General features: G+C 38.0%; 1 non-coding gene across 1 annotated transcript; it reads left to right on the top strand.

Moving 5' to 3' along the window:
- Window positions 1–4879: 4879 nt before the first annotated feature.
- On the top strand, window positions 4880–4985 carry LOC124889066. The gene has a single exon (XR_007047683.1). It is a non-coding gene; the product is annotated as a small nucleolar RNA R71 (small nucleolar RNA).
- The last annotated feature ends 13189 nt before the right edge of the window (window positions 4986–18174 follow it).

Consider the following 18174-nt stretch of genomic DNA (forward strand, 5'->3'; position numbering starts at 1 on the left):
ATCATGGGTTGCCTCCCATGTAGCGCTTGATTTACTGTCACGGCACGACTTAGCTATCTCGATTACTCAGACTTCATCGAGATATATGGTGGCTATACACTTTATCAAGTTTGTTGGCCTAATATATAGCTTCACCATTTGTCCGTTTACCTTGAAGACACTTCCATCTGCGTTTTCTAGCTCCACTACTCCAGATGAGTAGACTTGGCTAATTTTGAATGGACCAGACCATTTAGACTTCAACTTACCTGGAAATAGCTTCAGTTTAGAGTTGAAGAGGAGTACCAAATCGCCATTTAGAAAATTTTGTTACACAATCCTTCGATCATGGTACTTTTTCATCCTTTCCTTGTAAAACTCTACCCTTTCATACGCATTGAGACAGAATTCATCCATCTCATTCAGTTGTCCCAATCTCAGCTTTGCTGCCTCATCCCAGTCCGAGTTTAGCCTTCTGAGTGCCCATAATGCTCTTTGCTCTAATTCAATTGGCAAGTGACATGCCTTTCCATACACAAGTTGGTACAAAAACATGCCAATAGGCATTTTAAAAACTGTTCTGTATGCCCAAAGAGCACCATCTAGCTTTCATGACAAGTCTTGTCTATTGGTATTCACGATTTTAGCAAGGACGGCTTTGATTTCTCTATTTGAAACCACCACTTGCCCACTAGTTTATGGGTGGTATGGAGTTGCCACCTTATGATGCTTGACACAGTATTTTGCTAAAGAAGCCTTGAAAACTTTATTGCAGAAATAGGATCCCCCATCACTTATGATTTTTCTTGGTACCCCAAAATGGGAGAATATGTTTTTCTTCAGAAATGCTACAACTTTTTTTCCTTCATTGTCAGCTGAAGCAACAGCTTCTACCCATTTAGAGACATAGTCCACAGCTACTAGGATGTATTTTAGCCTATATGAGCTTACAAATGGGCCCATAAAGATGATGCCCCATACATCAGACAACTCTACTTCCATTATTTTAGACATCGGCATCTCATGGCGTTTGGAGATTGATCCTTGCCTCTGACATTGAACACATCTATGAACAAACTCATATGTATCTGTGAATAGTGTAGGCCAATAGTAGCCACTCTGTAATACTTTTTGAGCAGTACAGTTACCCACATGATAACCACCAACAGGTGAAGCATGGCATGCTTCCAAAATACTCAGCACTTCTACTTCTGGAACAGCATCTAATAATACCATCTACACATCACCGAAAAAGATAGGGATCATCCCAAAAATAATCGATCACATCATGAAGGAACTTTTTCCTTTGGTGAAAGGAAAGATTATTCGAAATTACCTCACTTACCACATAGTTTGCGAAGTCAGCATACCAAGGTATCTGGTCGAGCTTTGCAGCTAATATCTTCTCATCCGGAAAGGAATCATCAATATCTAACTTGTCCTTGATTGCTTGTTCGTATTCAAGTCTGGATAAGTGATCTACCACCTAATTTTCATATCCCTTACGATCCTTAACCTCAAAGTCAAATTCTTGAAGCAATAATGCCCACCGAATCAATCTCGGCTTTGCATCTTTCTTCCCCATTAAATACCTTAGATTTGTATGATCCGTGTGGACCACCACCATGGTCCCTAGCAAATACGCTTTGAATTTCTCAAAAGTATAGACTACAGCCAGGAGCACCTATTTGGTGATAGTGTAGTTTTTTTGAGCTCTATTTAGAGCCTTGCTGGCAGAATAGATTGGATGAAACAATTTATCCTTCTTTTGCCCCAACACAGCTCCAAGCACCACCCCGCTAGCATCATACATCAGTTCAAACGGCTTCATCATGTTAGGAGTAATAATAACTGAAGCCTCTACTAATTTCAGCTTAATGCATTTGAACACCTGTCTGTAGTTATCATCAAAAGAGAACTTGGCCTCCTTTTCAAGAAGTTTGCATAATGGGTTTGCAACCTTCGAGAAATCTTTTATAAATCTGCGATAGAATCCTTCATGGCCAAGAAAGCTACGCACCCCTTTTATTGAGATAGGGGGAGGTAGTTTCTCAATGACCTCAACCTTGGTCCTATCTACCTCAATACCTTTCGCAAAAATTTTATGATCGAGAACAATGCCTTCCTTCACCATGAAGTAGCATTTTTTCTGGTTAAGGACCAGATTAAACTCTTCACACCGCTGTAATTCTTTACTTAGATTCAGCAAGCAAAAATCAAAAGAATCTCCAACAACTGAGAAGTCATCCATGAACACCTCCAAGGTGTCCTCAACCATATCAGAGAAGATCGATATCATGCACCTCTTGAAAGTGGTTGGTGCATTGCACAAACCAAAGGCCATACTTTTAAAAGAAAATATGCCATATGGGCACGTGAATGTCGTCTTCTCCTGATCTTTAGGAGAACTGGAGATCTGGTTATACCCAGAATAACCATCCAAGAAGCAGTACCAACCCCTTCCTGCCAATCGATCAAGCATCTAATCCATGAATGGTATTGGAAAGTGATTTTTTAGTGTCCATGAGGTGAGCTTTAGGTAATCCATACACACCCTCCAACCAGTAACAGGCCTAAGTGGGATCAATTCATTCTTCTCATTGGCTACTACTGTCATGCCACCTTTCTTAGATACGCACTGTACAGGACTCTCCCACTTACTGTCAAATATCGAATACACCACCCCTGCATCTAAATACTTGATGATTTCTTTATTCATCACCTCTTGCATAGGTGGGTTCAGGCAATGCTGATGCTTAATAGTAGGCACACAATCTTCCTCTAGCTGAATCTTGTGCATACATATACCAGGAGGGATACCAATGATATCTGTAATAGTCTAACTAATAGCTCTCTTATACCTCTTAAGAACAGAGATAAGAGCTTCCACCTGTTGTTCACCCAGATCAGCAGCAATAATAACCAGTAGCGTATTTCCACTGCCCAAGAACACATACCTCAAATGACTAGGTAACTCTTTCAATTCTAACACCGGTGGCTCTTCAATGGATGGCTTCGCCAGTGGTGAAAGTCAATTCTTAAGGTAAAGATCAAGATTATTAGGGGCATAAAAATACGACCCCATTCTTTTCAACACACAGACAGTTTCTTCATACTCTTCAATATCCTCACGATCAAAGTTCATAAGCACTGCAGCTAACGGCTCAACAGAAAGCCGCTCTTCTATTGGTACTTCCTGCTCGTCCTCATAATATACATCAACTATGGAGAACAAGCTCATTTCTGTATGTTTCTTCATTGATTTGCACACATCAAAATGCACTACTTCATCATTCATCCTGAATAAAAGCTCATTAGCCCGCAAATCAATCAACACGCTTCTGGTTGCGAGAAAAGGTCGACCCAAGATTATGGGCACCTCAAAATCCACCTCACAATCCAGAATTATGAAATCCTCAAGAAATATGAAGGTTTTTACCTTCACCAACACGTCATACAAAATACCATCAGGTCATTTTACCGACCTATCAGCCATCATAAGTCTCATGTTGGTGTGTATGGGGTCTCCCAATCCCAACTTTTTATAAACGATTAGCGGCATTAGATTAATGCTATCCCCCAGATCACATAAGGCCTTAGCAAAATCAAAGGACCCAACCATGTAAGGAATAGTGAAAGCCCCCGGATCTTCCTTCTTCTGCACTAAGGACCTTGTGGCAATGGCACTATAATGATGGAGATTATCCACCGGTTCATAGTTTACTGCTCTTTTCTTTGTCAAAAGGTCCTTCATGAATTTGGCATACCCTGGCATTTGTTTCAATACCTCAACCAAAGGCATATTTACCGACAACTACTTCAATATGGCTATGAATTTGCTAAACTTTGTGTCCTCAGCCTTCTTCTGCAATCTCTGAGGAAAGGGAGGTAGTGGTTTTGGGAGAGTTTTTGCACTACTTTATTTTCCTTGTTTTTATCTTTTTGAAACTCATCAGACTGTTAACAGTTGGATGTAGCATCTTGAATAATCTCATCAGGTTTTTCAGCCTCTACTGGATGATTAGCATCTGCTTTGTTAATATTCTCTGCCACACTGTCAACCACAGGCTTACCCATAGATGGGTTTGCCAACACCTTACCACTCCTGGTGGTAATTGCCATACATAAACCATCCTTTCTTGGATTTTGCACTCTGTCACTTAGTAGAGTGCCAGCCTTTCATTAATTAAATGTCGCAGACAGTTGACTCATTTTCTACTCCAACTACTTTATCGAAGTAGAATGCGAATCAACCAATTGATTCATCGAAGACAAATTATTTTTTACCTTAGCTACTCCCATATTGGTTACCTCTACTCCCTTCAACAGTTTAGCCATCATGTCCTCCATGGACATCTTTCTAGAGTTAGATGCAGCAGCTTCATGATTCCCAGGAGGAATATATAAACCACTCTTATCATTTTTGTTCTTCTAATTTTCTTAATCTCGATCCTTATATCCAGATTTATCATAATAGCTCCGACCTTAGTTTCCTTGGCCACTGCCTCAGAAACCCCCCTGATTGTTCAAGAAATTTGCTTTCTCCTCAGAATTGGAGTCAGCCCTTCCCTGCGATGCAATAGCTTTAACCCTATTTGTCTTTCCATATAATAGATGCTTAGTGAGAAGGTCCATCTGTATCTTCATATGAGCCATATCTTGGTCCTGTTCTTCTTTCCTTCGCCTCTGTTCTGCAGTCATACCAACGGATATAGTAGAGCTTGCTACATCAGAATCCCTGGTATGCCAAGCTGTACTCTGTTTTCTTATCCGATCAAGAATCTCAGGAGCTTCAATAAAAGTGAGGTCCATGAATGATAGACCCGCAGCATTATTTACTAATGGCTTGGTAACCGAATTAAAGGCCCGATATAATACCTCTTTTAGGTGGAGGTTGGTCATCTGATGATTAGGACACTGATTCAGCTTCTTCTTGAATCTTTCCCAAGTTTCATGGAGGGCTTCAGTTAGAACCTGTCTAAAAGTAGTAATTTTATCTCTTAACTGTGCCCTCTTGGACGACAAAAAGAACCTTTCTAAGAAAGCATCTTTCAGTTGCCTCCAATTTCTAATAGGATTGGGGGTTATCCCATTCAACCATAAAGTTGCCTCTCCAGAAATAGACAACAGGAGAAGTCACAGCCGAATAGCATTTTTCCCAACTCCCAAATTGTCAAACGACTTGCATATTGAGATGAAGTTGATCAAATGCATTTTCAGGTCATCACCCGCAAGTCCATCAAATAGTCCCTTAAGATGCAATAACTAGATCATAGTAATCATAATATTAAACTTGGCTCTAGATGCTAAGGGCGAAGGAATAATAGCCCCTATGGTACCAGCCCCATCCAACTCATCATCATCATCATCAAGAGCAAACTGAACAACTCAACGTTTGGGTCTTATTCTAGGCTAGCAATTTATATTGAAATTCCTGTTCATTGGTGAAACTACATCATTTGCACGCCTTGGATTTAGTAACTCATCATCGCCTAGGTCTTCATCATCTGGGTTTACCTCCCGACCAGCATTATATGTATTCTGCTAGTTTACTTGAGCAGCTGCTAAGGCATCTAATCTAGCCTGCTCCTGCTGAGAAACTACCCTTTTTGGGTCCCGTTGACCATTCACTCTGCCAATGAGATGTGGTTCGGGATTAATAGGTACTAATGGTTGACCCAATCTTCGCGTACTTGGCATGCAAGACACTCAACCTGGACAAGACAAAAACAACAAATAAAAAGTAAAATTTGGGAAACTTTGACCAAAGGATCAATTAAAAAACACAAACTTAATTGACAACCATATTCCCCGACAACAGCGCCAAAATTTGATACACCTAAATTACAACTCTCGTTAGAAAGTGTAAGCGATCACTGTCAAATATAGAACCCAACTGGGTTAGGTGTCGAATCCCACAGGGAATACTGTAATCATTAAGTATTGCGATTGTTATTAAACTGTTGATCGAAGGTTCCAAAGTAAAGGGGGGTTTGGTTTAAGTACGCAGTAATATTATCAGTGTAATAGTAAAATGATATGTGTGGTAATATTTGATTATGGAGAAAGACAAGTTAGGGTTATTTCCACCTTGTAGTTTCCAATATTTTCTAACTATGGGTATTTAGAACTCATACATGCATGCACTAATAGAGAAACACATTTAAATCCATAATCTGAGTGTTTCTTAACCAACAAGGATTAATTCACTGTAGTTCTCTCAAACCAAAAGGGTTATCTATGCTCATGCAAAATCTCCAAGTTGTTAATCCTATTAAGGCATTAACGTATAAAATAGGGATTGGAAACCCTATTCTCTTGTCACTACTCTCTTTTTCAAACATTAAATTTTCTATCGAACAAGTTATGTTTTGATGGCATATTCTCTATGTTTGGAACCACGAGAATCCTATCATAATGAAGAGAGTATGATACAAGTGCATCAACACATAATGAATTCAAAAACCCATAGAAATAGATAGTATCCTACAAGGTTTTCATAACCCTTAAAAATAAGTTTAGCCACTCATGACAAAACGAAAATCACCATAAAAATGTTCATCATATCCCAGTCTAGAAGATGATCTTCGTGTCCATAAAATAAAGAAAGCAAGAGGAGAAACACTTTTCTCTCTCTCACCCTCAGTTAAGCCCGCCTCTTCCTGATTCCCTTTTTTATTCAAAAATAATACAGAATAATGAATAATCCTTAAAAATTCAGCAACAAGTCCTAATAGTCTTCTCTCTCATTATTCCTTCTAAGTCCTCAAACTTATTATAAATGGTAAATTGAACCAAGACAAAATTCCCATGTATCACATTTGGTCTAGCAACTACTTTTCCTCTTGTGTGATTTGTCCTCCACAATCCGTAGTCCTAAAATGTCTCTATCTACCTCATTAACGCCTGAAAATCATGCTAATCACATAGGTTAGCTGACTTATATCAAAGTAGAATAAAAACATAAGAATTAGGCACTTTGTTCTCAAAACTTGGCTAAAATATGGGTAATTTATGGTGCTTAGACGTATAAATACGCCCAAGATCAATATCCTAACTGGATATTGGTTTTCTTTTGGTTAGAGGCTTTTTGTGGAACTACTAGGGGTGGTATGGGCGGGATTGGTATTGGTGTCAGCCTTAGTATTGGCATTGTTATTGGAGTTGATACTGTTGGACTAAATTTCTCACTATTCTATCCTTTTATATTGTGTTATGGAATATGGCTTGGTTATAGTTTTGGTTTTGGTTTATGGTTTTGGTTTGGTTATGGTTATTGGTTGGGTTTGGGACGGTTGAGTTCATTTGGGTTGGTCTTGGTTATAGACCTATCCTAGATTCTGGATTTGTGAAATTATATGTTATCTTGTTATATGTTCAAAATTTATTTGTATCAGGGTATGCATTTGGATGGTTGGGTTGGGTATTGGGGGTTGTCCCTGGTCCTGGCTGGACTTGGGATGCCCATTACGACAAAGTCCCAGATTAGGTCGTGCCAATACTGGTGTAGTGTATCTCATTGCTTATAGTAAGTGGATCAGTCGGTACAATATGTTTTGAATAAAAGCGGTAATACTATTGTGACTAACGAGAAGAATGAGCTAGTATCGATGTGGCAAATCACAGGATGGAGAGTGTGTATGGATTACAAGAAATTGAATGCATGGACTCAGAAGGACCATTTTCCCATGCCTTTCATGGACCAAACTCCAGATAGATTTGTGGGAAGAGAATGGGACTATTTTCTGGATAGGCACTCGGGCTACAACCAAATCATTATTGCGCCTGAGGACCAAGAAAAAATGACCTTCACTTTTCTTTATGGGACCTTTGCATTCAGACGTATGCTATTTGGGTAATGCAACTCTCCAACCATATTTCAGAGATGCATCCCATTGTTGATAGTAAGTGGGTCAGTCCAGTATAATGTGTTCAGAAGAAAGGAAGTTTCAATTGATTTTAGCAAGCTAAGCAACTGTTCAACATTCTCCCTGTGAGTTCGACCCCAACCTAGTTGGGTTACTATATTGGCATCGACCGAAGCATACTTCTTTGGAGGTTAGTTTTGGGCAACGTCAACCCCTCGGTATCTACTCAAAAACCTGTAAATGCAAATAAATTATGATACTAGACTAATTTTAAAGTTCCAGAGTGAATAGCAACATTGAATATTCAAAAAGGTTGTTTCACAAAATTAACCGCAAGATACCTTTTCACTATTTTTAAAATGAAGGATTGAAATGAGATATAAAGTTTCAAAATTGAACCAACCCTGCTACTAACACAAATTTGACATTTTGAATCTGATAGTGCAGTCCTTTTTGCTATTTGACACTCAGAATAGTAAATATTGACTGAAGTCAACTATATGGCGTCTTAAGCCTTTAAAAATCACAAACTCACATAAATCTTTTTCGATCACATTGAAAACCATTCCAACCATCTCTGAACCTCAAAATCAATATGTAGCGACTATGGAAAAGTGCAAAATGATAGAAACACAGGGAAATTGAAAATTCATAAATTTACGTCATTATAAGTGACAAGTTCCTAGCATAAAAGACAAACTTTTTAAGCTGGCTCTCGTATAGGAGTTGAATGAGTAATAAGTTTCTATTGTTGCAAGCTCATTCTTTTTATTACATATAGTCTCTATTCTAGTGTTATAATTAAATATTTGATATAAAATACGACACCCCTAGAAAGTTGAAATATTTTTTAAAATATGTTAGCATAGTATATTAATCGCAGAATTAATACAGTATGTCTCAGTTTCTATCAAACTGATACATATTGATGCAATTGTCTTTACGTTGTATCTTGATTTCAAGATACTTTTGATACAGACTGCCTATAGATATATCATATTGGCAGTATTTGTCCGAAAAATTCAGAGCTACTATAAAGAGATATTGTTATATGTATAATGGCATTTGATGTTTAAATCTCATTTATCTATTATAAATAAAAATGTGAAAGACTATTTATTTTTACTTTTTATGTTATAAATGAAAACAAAATACTTGTTAAATTTGAAATGTCAATTAATTTTATTCTTCTTGAAATTAAAATTGATTCCATATTTCATTAATGAAAGCACTAATACATTACAAAAAAAAAAATCATGACTAGATATATCATACCAACAAAGAATTAAAAACATAAGGGATGTATGCATTTAAAATTAATGGAATCAGAGGATGTTCCAAAGATTTTCTTAATTTTTTTTCCTTTTTTACCTTATGATTGTGCTAATCTCTTATTAAAATCTAAGGACCATATACATTTAAAATTAATGGAATCAAAGGAGGTTCCAAAATTTTCCTTTTAGTTTTCTTTTTCCTTTTTCACTTGTGATTGTGCAAATCTTACTCTCAAGTGATTCCTCATAAGATTAGGAAAACTTTAGGCATTAAAGTTATGTTGTCCTAAAGTATAATGGTTAAAGAACTTTAAAAAGCTTACAATTGAGAGAATTTAATGATGATTACTATAAATATTTTATACAGTACATAGTATATTTTCTTAAAACAAATTAATATTACATAATAATTGAATATGTTATTTTGCAGAGATAAATTTAGAAAGAGTAGCACTAGTATAAACATCATTGCTATTATATATAGAATGTTATTATAGAGAAATAAATATAATATGAAAATATGGTTCGAGAGAAAATCAGATCGCCTATAAAGAAATGTTGTTATAACGAGGCACAGTTATGAAATATTACTAATATTACATAAATATTCTTAATGACTATGTTATATTGATTCAGAATCACAAAGATTAGGACATTCCATCTCCTTATTTTGGTTGACCCATTTTGATCTCAAATGCGTAGTAAATTTTATGTCATGAAAGAAACAATGTATAAGTATTCAACTTTAAATCGACAAAATATTTAAGATAAATATAATTTTTATATATGGATTTAAAGTATATACTAATGACTGCAACAGAACTTTATTAATGATAATCAAATTATTGTATCTTAAAGACCGCAATATTCAAGAACAAGCTCAAAAGCTGTTGAATTCAAGAACAAGTCAAGATCAGGTCCCTCAAGTCCATTAAATTCAAATTCAAGACTAAGCTTTAAGCCCTTGAATTTATATTCAAAAAGGCGAATCAGAGGATTCATAGATATTGTAACACTCACTTATTGAAATCAATAAAATCGATTGTTGCAATATTTTCTTATCTCAAATTATTTATTTTTCAGCCTCGAAATTTATTGTCCAAAAAATTCTGGCACACCCAGTGGGACAATCTCTACCTCTCATCTCAACTTTTCATACTTCAAAGTTTAAGAACAACGAAATGACTTCCAAGAAGGTCAATTCTCAATCAACTGCTTCCAAGGCTGCTGATTCAAAGTTCTCTGCTGAAGGAGAAAGTATCCTTGGTGTTACTTTCGGAACCTTAGGAGTTGTCAAAAGGAGCAAGGCAGGCTTGCTAGGATAATAAACACATCCAGTGTCGTCCGCACCAACTCCAATTTTCGGATCTTCAACCCTGAAAGGAATGAAGTCCAATGCAAGTACTTCAGAAGGAGGAAGTGGTGTGGCCGAATCGCTGAAAAAGACTCTAGCTCTACTTGAGCATTTCGGTTCCAAATACTCTGGAGCCAAGAGCCATGGTCGTTCAACAAATGTGTCATCTCCACTTACATCACGTAAGCTAAGTACTTTAAAGATCAACTTATGTGATAATCCGTGTTACTCTCCAATATCTCCGGTGATCATGCAAGAATGGTAACTGATGCTTCGTCTATAGAGGAGCAGCTTGCGAATCTCACAAAGGCAATTGAAGGCCTAACCAACTATATTCAGAATCAAGAGGCTAGGATTGATAAAATAGTGGATAGAGGTGGAAGGCTTGATAGATGGAGAATCTAGCCATGCACCGGTAAAAGCTCCAGAGGTTGATGAGATAGAAAATCCTGTGAAACAAACACCATCAACTAAAGAGGTGCAAGTTTCTACTGAGGGAATAATCCTGATTGGAAAATTGAGGGAATTTATTGAAGGGACCCTCAAAGACAAGTATGATGCACTGCAAGAATAGATAGCCTCAAAATGCCTGTTGGCTATCAACCCCCCAAATTTCAACAATTTAAGGGCAAAGGTAACCCAAAATAATATGTCTCACACTTTGTCGAGACATGTAATAATGCTGGAACTTATAGTGACTATCTTGTCAAATAGTTTGTTCATTCCCTAAAGGGAAACACCTTTGATTGGTATAAGGATATCGATCCTAACTCCATTGATAGTTGGGAACAATTGGAACATGAGTTCCTGAATCACTTTTATAGCACAAGGCGTATAGTGAGCATGGTAGAGCTCATAAATACTCGACAAAGAAAGAATGAACCAGTCATTGACTTCATCAATCGATGGAGAAATGCTAGCCTAAACTATAAAGATAGGCTCAACGAAGCTTCTGTGATAGAGATGTGCATCCAAGGAATGCACTGGGGGCTTCTCTATATCTTGGAAGGCATTAATCCAAAATCCTTTGAAGAGTTCGCTACTTGTGCTCACGATATGGAGTTGAGCATGTCTTCTGCTGGAAAGGAAGGAGCGCTTATCCATGACCCTCGAAGGGGAAAGGATAAGCAAGAACCCAAGAAATGAGGTATGTTTGTCCCTAAAAATGATAACAAAGAATCCATAAATGTTGATGTTTCTCCCGTGAAAGTCACCACAAAGGTGAGCAAGAAGCAAAGTACAAAGACGACTTCTGGAGCATGTCCAAATCAAAAAACGTTAAAGGAGATGTAAGAAAAGGAATATCTTTTCCTTAATTCTGATGTTGCTGAGATTTTTGATGAACTCCTCCAGCATAAGCTCATCGAACTCCCAGAGATGAAGCATCCCAACGAAGTCGGAAGGACCAATGACCCTAATTATTGCAAATATCATAGGCTCATAAGTCTCACCCTCTGGAGAAATCCTTTGTCTTTAAAGATAAAAGTTATGCAACTAGCAAAAGAGAAGAAAATCTTCTTCGATGAGGAGATAGCCAGTTCTCATCAAATCTCTATCACTTTTGGCTTTCTTGACCCGATTAAAATTTGTGTCAAGGAGCATAATACAGAGATATTAGAGCCTGATAGGTCTTCGGTTGATGAAGACGATAATGAAGGTTGGACTCTAGTGACTAGACACAAATTCAAGAAGATAAGTCTGTGAAAGGAGACGTACGAGCATCCAACCGGAAGGAAAGTAGTGAAGAAACTAAGGAAATAGAAGTTGGTTGCACTTCCAAAAAGGAAAAGGGTGACGGAGCTTCACCATCAGAAACTTCGGCATCCTGTAACTTTAAAGGAATTCTTACCGAGTTGGTTCTGCAATAAGAATTCCCAAGTCAACCTTAAAGCATCTTGTTTTAATACCGCTAAAGAGGGGGCAAAGGGTGAGAATCTACCCATGGAAGTTCCTTCATCTTTCAAAAGGTTGGATAAAACTCTTGGCGAAGAGGCACATGTGTGTGATACAAAAATCACATTCACAAATAACGATCTTCTGCTTGGTGAGACCCTACAAAACCGTCCCTTATACATGGTGGGTTAAATTATAGGAAAGAAGATCAATAAAATCTTGATAGATGAAGGATATGGATTTAATATCCTACCTATCCATACGATGAAAGAGCTTAGCATCGCTACTAGCGAACTGGACGAAAGTCGTATAATGATCCAAGGCTTCAACCAATGGGCAAAGAGCCATGGTATGTATCAAGTTGGGGATTAGTATGAATGATTTTCAATCAAACCCATTGATGCATGTGATCGATGCCAAAACTTCATACAATGTATTGCTTGGTAGGCCTTGGGTGCACGGGAAAAAAAATATCTCATCCTCTTACTATCAATGCTTGAAGTACCTCAAAAATGGAGTGGAAAAAATGATAGTCGCCGATGACAAGCCATTCACTGAAGTTGAGTCACATTTTATCGATGCAAAGTTCTACTTAAAGAATCATATTGTAGATGAGAAAAGAATTGAAGATGTCACCAAGACCAAGTGTGACGGTCTTGCATCTAAGAAGGTTGCGGTAACTATCAAAAAATACATCAACAGAAAGCCTTTCTTCACTTTGAATAAAGAAAGCATCACTCCTGCGAAGAAGAAGGCAGCTCCTGTTCTTCGTTACGTGTCAAAGGTAAAGAAAGAGGAAGATTACTCACCTGATGCCCAAGATAATGTGCTAAAGGGGCTAACTTTACCTGTCAGGAAGATTGACGCAAAAAATCCATCCTCAAGGCCACTTGAGGAATCTGTGTCTCAAAATCTGTCACCCAATATGAAACACCCTACGAAGCGTACAAAAGAGAGCTTTGATCCAAATGTATACAAGCTATTTGTAACGGATGAAAGCACCAGGCAAGCACGTGAAGGACTAGGATACATCCAACCACCTCTAATTTGCATCTCCATAAGAAGGGCAGTCAGTAATTACATCACCGTGGAAGAAGAATCCACTGTTGCTAACAAAAGACCCTCCGTATTTAATCAACTTAGAGAATCAACCGCAAGAACTTTTGTGCTCGAAAGGTTGGGTCCTATAAATAAGAAGAAAAACAACAAGCGTCAAAGAAGTCGTCAAAGCATGATGCTGCACTCTTCATTTAAAATCTAGAAGGATTTCCAAAGTTTGATTCCTTCTAGAATGAAGCGATAGACAAAACTGGTAGTTTCATGCAACGAGGTGTTAAAAGTAAAGACGCATACTGTGGTTTATACTAAGCAACGCAAAAAAGATGAAGAGAGTGTTGGCTACTCATAAATATATCCATCAATGACGATGATCCTCAAGAGGAGAAATATGCTAGAGATGATCCATCATAACTTGAAGAAGGAATAAAGGCCATAATATATCCCTTGAAAGAAGTTAATCTTGGAACCGATGAAGAACCAAGACCAACTTACTTGAGTTTGTTTCTAGAAGTAAAAGAGGAAATCGCTTAGATGGATATACTCAAAGAATATATGGATGCCTTCGCCTGGAGCTATAAGGAAATGCCTGGCTTGGATCCAGAAGTAGCTGTCCATCAGTTGGCAGTCAAGAATGGTGCCCATCCTGTTAAGCAAGCCCAAAGACGCTTTAGGTCGGATTTGGCTCCACTGATTGAAAATGAAGTTAACAAACTTATTGAATTTGGCTTTATTCATGAAGTTAAATATCCCACGTGGATTTCAAGTATTGTTCTAGTACGGAAGAAGAATGGCCAAATTTGAGTTTGTGTCGACTTTCAATATCTCAACAATGCATGCCCTAAGAATGATTTTCTAATCCCCATACCGGAGTTAATGATTGATGCCACCACTGGTTATGAGGCAATGTCCTTCATGGATGGTTCATCCGACTACAATCAAATTTGTATGGCACCAAAGGATGAAGAACTCACTGCATTTTGTATGCCTAAAGGTAATTTATTGCTACAAGGTAATGCCTTTTGGTTTGAAGAACACTGGTGCCACTTATCAAAGGAATATGCAGAACATCTTTGATGGCCTGCTCCATAAAAATGTTGAATGCTATATGGATGATCTAGTGGTGAAGTCAATAAAGAGAGACGATCACTTAAAAGACCTAAGAATGGTATTCGAGTTACTTCGAAGATATCAACTTAGGATGAATCCATTGAAGTGTGCCTTTGGAGTTAGTTAAGGAAAATTTCTTTGCTTTATTGTGCGGCACCGAGAAATTGAAATTGACCAAGCTAAGATTGATACAATTTTGAAGATGGCCGTGCCTTGGGATATTCATGAATTAAAAAGCCTTCAAGTAAGGCTAGCATATTTAAGGAGGTTCATCTCAAACCTAGCTAGAAAATGTCAATCGTTTAGTCGTTTTATGAAGAAGGACACTCCCTTCGAATGGGACCAAGCTTGTAGTAATGCCTTTAAGAGTATCAAATCATACTTAATGAAACCTCCAATTCTTTCGGCATCCATACCTGGGAAGCCGTTGATACTCTACGTCAAGGCACAAAAAATGTTGGTTGGAGCACTACTGGCTCAAGAAAATAGTGAAGGCAAAGAAAACTCTCTTTACTATCTAAGCAGAATAATGACACCAAATAAGCTAAAGTATTCTCCAATTGAAAAGTTATGTTTGGCATTGGCCTTTTCAATTCAAAAGATGAAACACTACTTTCAATCTCATGTAGTTCGTCTTGTGTCTAGGGAAAATCCCATCAAGTTCGTAGTGTCGAAACCTGTCCTTAGTGACCAACTTGTAAGATGGTACCTTCAATTTCAACAGTTTGAGATTGTGTATGTTTCCCAAAAGACCACAAGCATTGGCTGACTTCTTAGCAGACCATCCGATACCTGATAATTGGGAACTGAGCGATGAACTTTCTGATGAAGATGTAATGGTCGTTGAAGCTAGACCCCCATGGAAGATGTACTTTGATAGTGCCGCACATCGAGATGGAGCTGGTGCCGGGGTGGTATTCGCCACTCCACAAGAAGAGGTCATCCCATACTCTTTTACCCTAATAAATTGTTGCTCTAATAATGTTGCTAAATATCAAGCTTTAATACTTGGACTTGAGATGGCAGTTGACATGAAAAAATAGCAATTACAAGTCTTTGGTGATTCCCAATCGGTGATCAAACAACTTTTGGGAAGCTATGAAGTCATAAAGTCTGAGCTGCAACCATACCATGATTATGAACAGAAGTTGATGGGCTGTCTTAGAGGAGTAACCCTCCAACATATGCAAAGGATAGAAAATAAGCAAGCTGATGCCCTAGCTGCTCTGGCCTCCACCCTAACTCTTCCAAATCAGACCCAAGTTACTGTCCACCAAGAATGGGTGGTACCGTCGTCAAATGAGGATGTGGAAAACAAGGTTGAATACCTCGTTGCCGTGTCTGACGTTATAAAAGAAGATTGGCAACAACCTATTATTGATTACTTATGTTATGGGATACTTCCAAAAGATCCAAGGAGAAAGACTGACATTCGTCGTTGTGCACCTCACTTCCTTTACTACAAAGACACACTATATAGAAGATTATTTGAAAGAGCAATCTTATGGTGTTTGGGAGAGGAAGAAGCAATTCAAGCTTTGCAAGAAGCGCACTCGGGAGTTTGTGGATCACATCAGTCAGGACCGAAGCTCCATTTTCATATTAAAAGGATGGGATATTATTGGCCAACGATGGTGAAAGATTGCTTGGACTATGCGAAAAGATACAAAGCTTGCCAATTCCATGCAAATTTCATACATCAACCTCCAGAGGTGCTACATCCAACCGTAGCGTCTTGGCAATTCAATGCTTGGGGAATGGATGTTGTTGGTCCACTACCAAAGTCTTCTGGTGGACACTTATACATCTTGGCTGCGATAGATTACTTCTCAAAATAGGCCGAAGCTGTTGTTCTCAAGGAAGTAAAGAAAGAAAATGTTGCAAACTTCATCCGAGTGAATATAGTCTACCACTTTGGAATCCCTCAATATATAATAACTGAAAATGGCAAGCCGTTTGATAATAAGTTGATGAACAAGATCTATGACCTCTTTGGCTTCAAGTAGTGCAAGTCTTCAATGTATCATGCTGCCGCCAATGGTCTAGCTGAAGCCTTCAATAAAACTTTATGCAACTTGTTAAAGAAAGTCGACTCTAAATCCAAACTAAATTAGCACGAGTGAATGGAAGAAACTTTATGGGCATATAGGAAAACTTACCATACACCAACATAAGCAACCCCATACTCACTTGCTTTTGGAGTTAAAGCAGTCCTGCCACTTGAGCGTCAAATACCTTCTTTGAGACTGTCTATTCAAGAAGGGCTCACCGATAAAGAAAATGCTAAGTTGTGTCTTGTGGAGTTAGAAGATCTTGATGATAAGAGGCTATAGGCTCAACAAAATCTTGAATGCTATCAATCCCGACTATCTCGTTCTTTCAACAAAAGGGTTTGATTGAGGTGCTTCCAAGTTGCAGATTAAGTTCTTGCAGTAAGAAGGCTCATTATCACTTCTCATAAGTTTGGGGGGAATTCACCTCGAAGTGGGATGGACCATATGTCGTATAAGAGGCATATTCAAATGGTGCTTACAAGTTTGTTGATGCATATGGCGTGAGGATTGGCCCCATCAATGCCAAGTTTTTGAAGAAGTACTATGCTTGAAGGGAGATGACACTCCTTAAGGCATGAGTATAAACTGCATGTACACTCTTTAATGAACGAGTATAAACTGCATGTACACTCCTTAAGGCACGAGTATAAACTGCATGTACACTCCTTAAGGCAAGAGTATAAACTGCATGTACACTCCTTAAGGCACGAGTATAAACTGCATGTACACTCCTTAAGGAACGAGTATAAACTCCATGTCTACTCCTGGCCCGCAAGATTATAAACTATGAACGGCTCAAAAAATTAAAATAATAAAAAAAAATCAAATAAATATTCGGTAGGTTGAAAACCTAGAAAGAGGCGGCCTAGGTAAAACTTAGGACACATAAAAAAAAACTCACCCAGAACTACGTTGTGACTTGATCCTCTTCATTGAGGTACGTAGGTGCTTGGAATTTCATTCTGAGTTCATTTGCATGAGAGTAAAAAAAAATATATGTTCCTGCAGTATCTACCATATGAATACCAAGTATGAAAACATTCTAATTCAATTTTAGACACACTCCATGTATTGGTGGCTCAATAGGGGCAAACTCCAATAAAATATGAGCTTCATTTACATAAGATGAAGTCTCAAAAATCCCAAAATTTGAAAGTTGAACCACTTAAAATGCCAAATTTGGGAGCGAAAGTTGACAAAATTTCCAAGTCTTCAAATCAAGGCCTCTCGCGCGTTTATCCTTAAAAGGATCTCAAAAGTTCCATTCCTTAAGGTGGATAAAATTTGTCCCTTTGCAACTTAAGCTGGCCTCTCGTGGGTTTATCCTTAAAAGGATCTCAAAAGTTCCATGCTTTAAGGTGGACAAAATTTGTCCCTTTGCACCTTAAGCTGGCCTCTCGCGGGTTTATCCTTAAAAGGATCTCAAAAGTTTCATATCTTAAGGTGGACAAAATTTGTCCCTTTGTACCTTAAGTTGGCCTCTTACGTGTTTATCCTTAAAAAGATATAACAAAATTTTCATGCCTTAAGGTGGACAAAATTTGTCCCTTTGCACCTTAAGCTGGCCTCTTACTATTTATCCTTAC

Source organism: Capsicum annuum, chromosome 11, assembly GCF_002878395.1.
Source record: "Capsicum annuum cultivar UCD-10X-F1 chromosome 11, UCD10Xv1.1, whole genome shotgun sequence".
Lineage (NCBI taxonomy): Eukaryota > Viridiplantae > Streptophyta > Magnoliopsida > Solanales > Solanaceae > Capsicum > Capsicum annuum.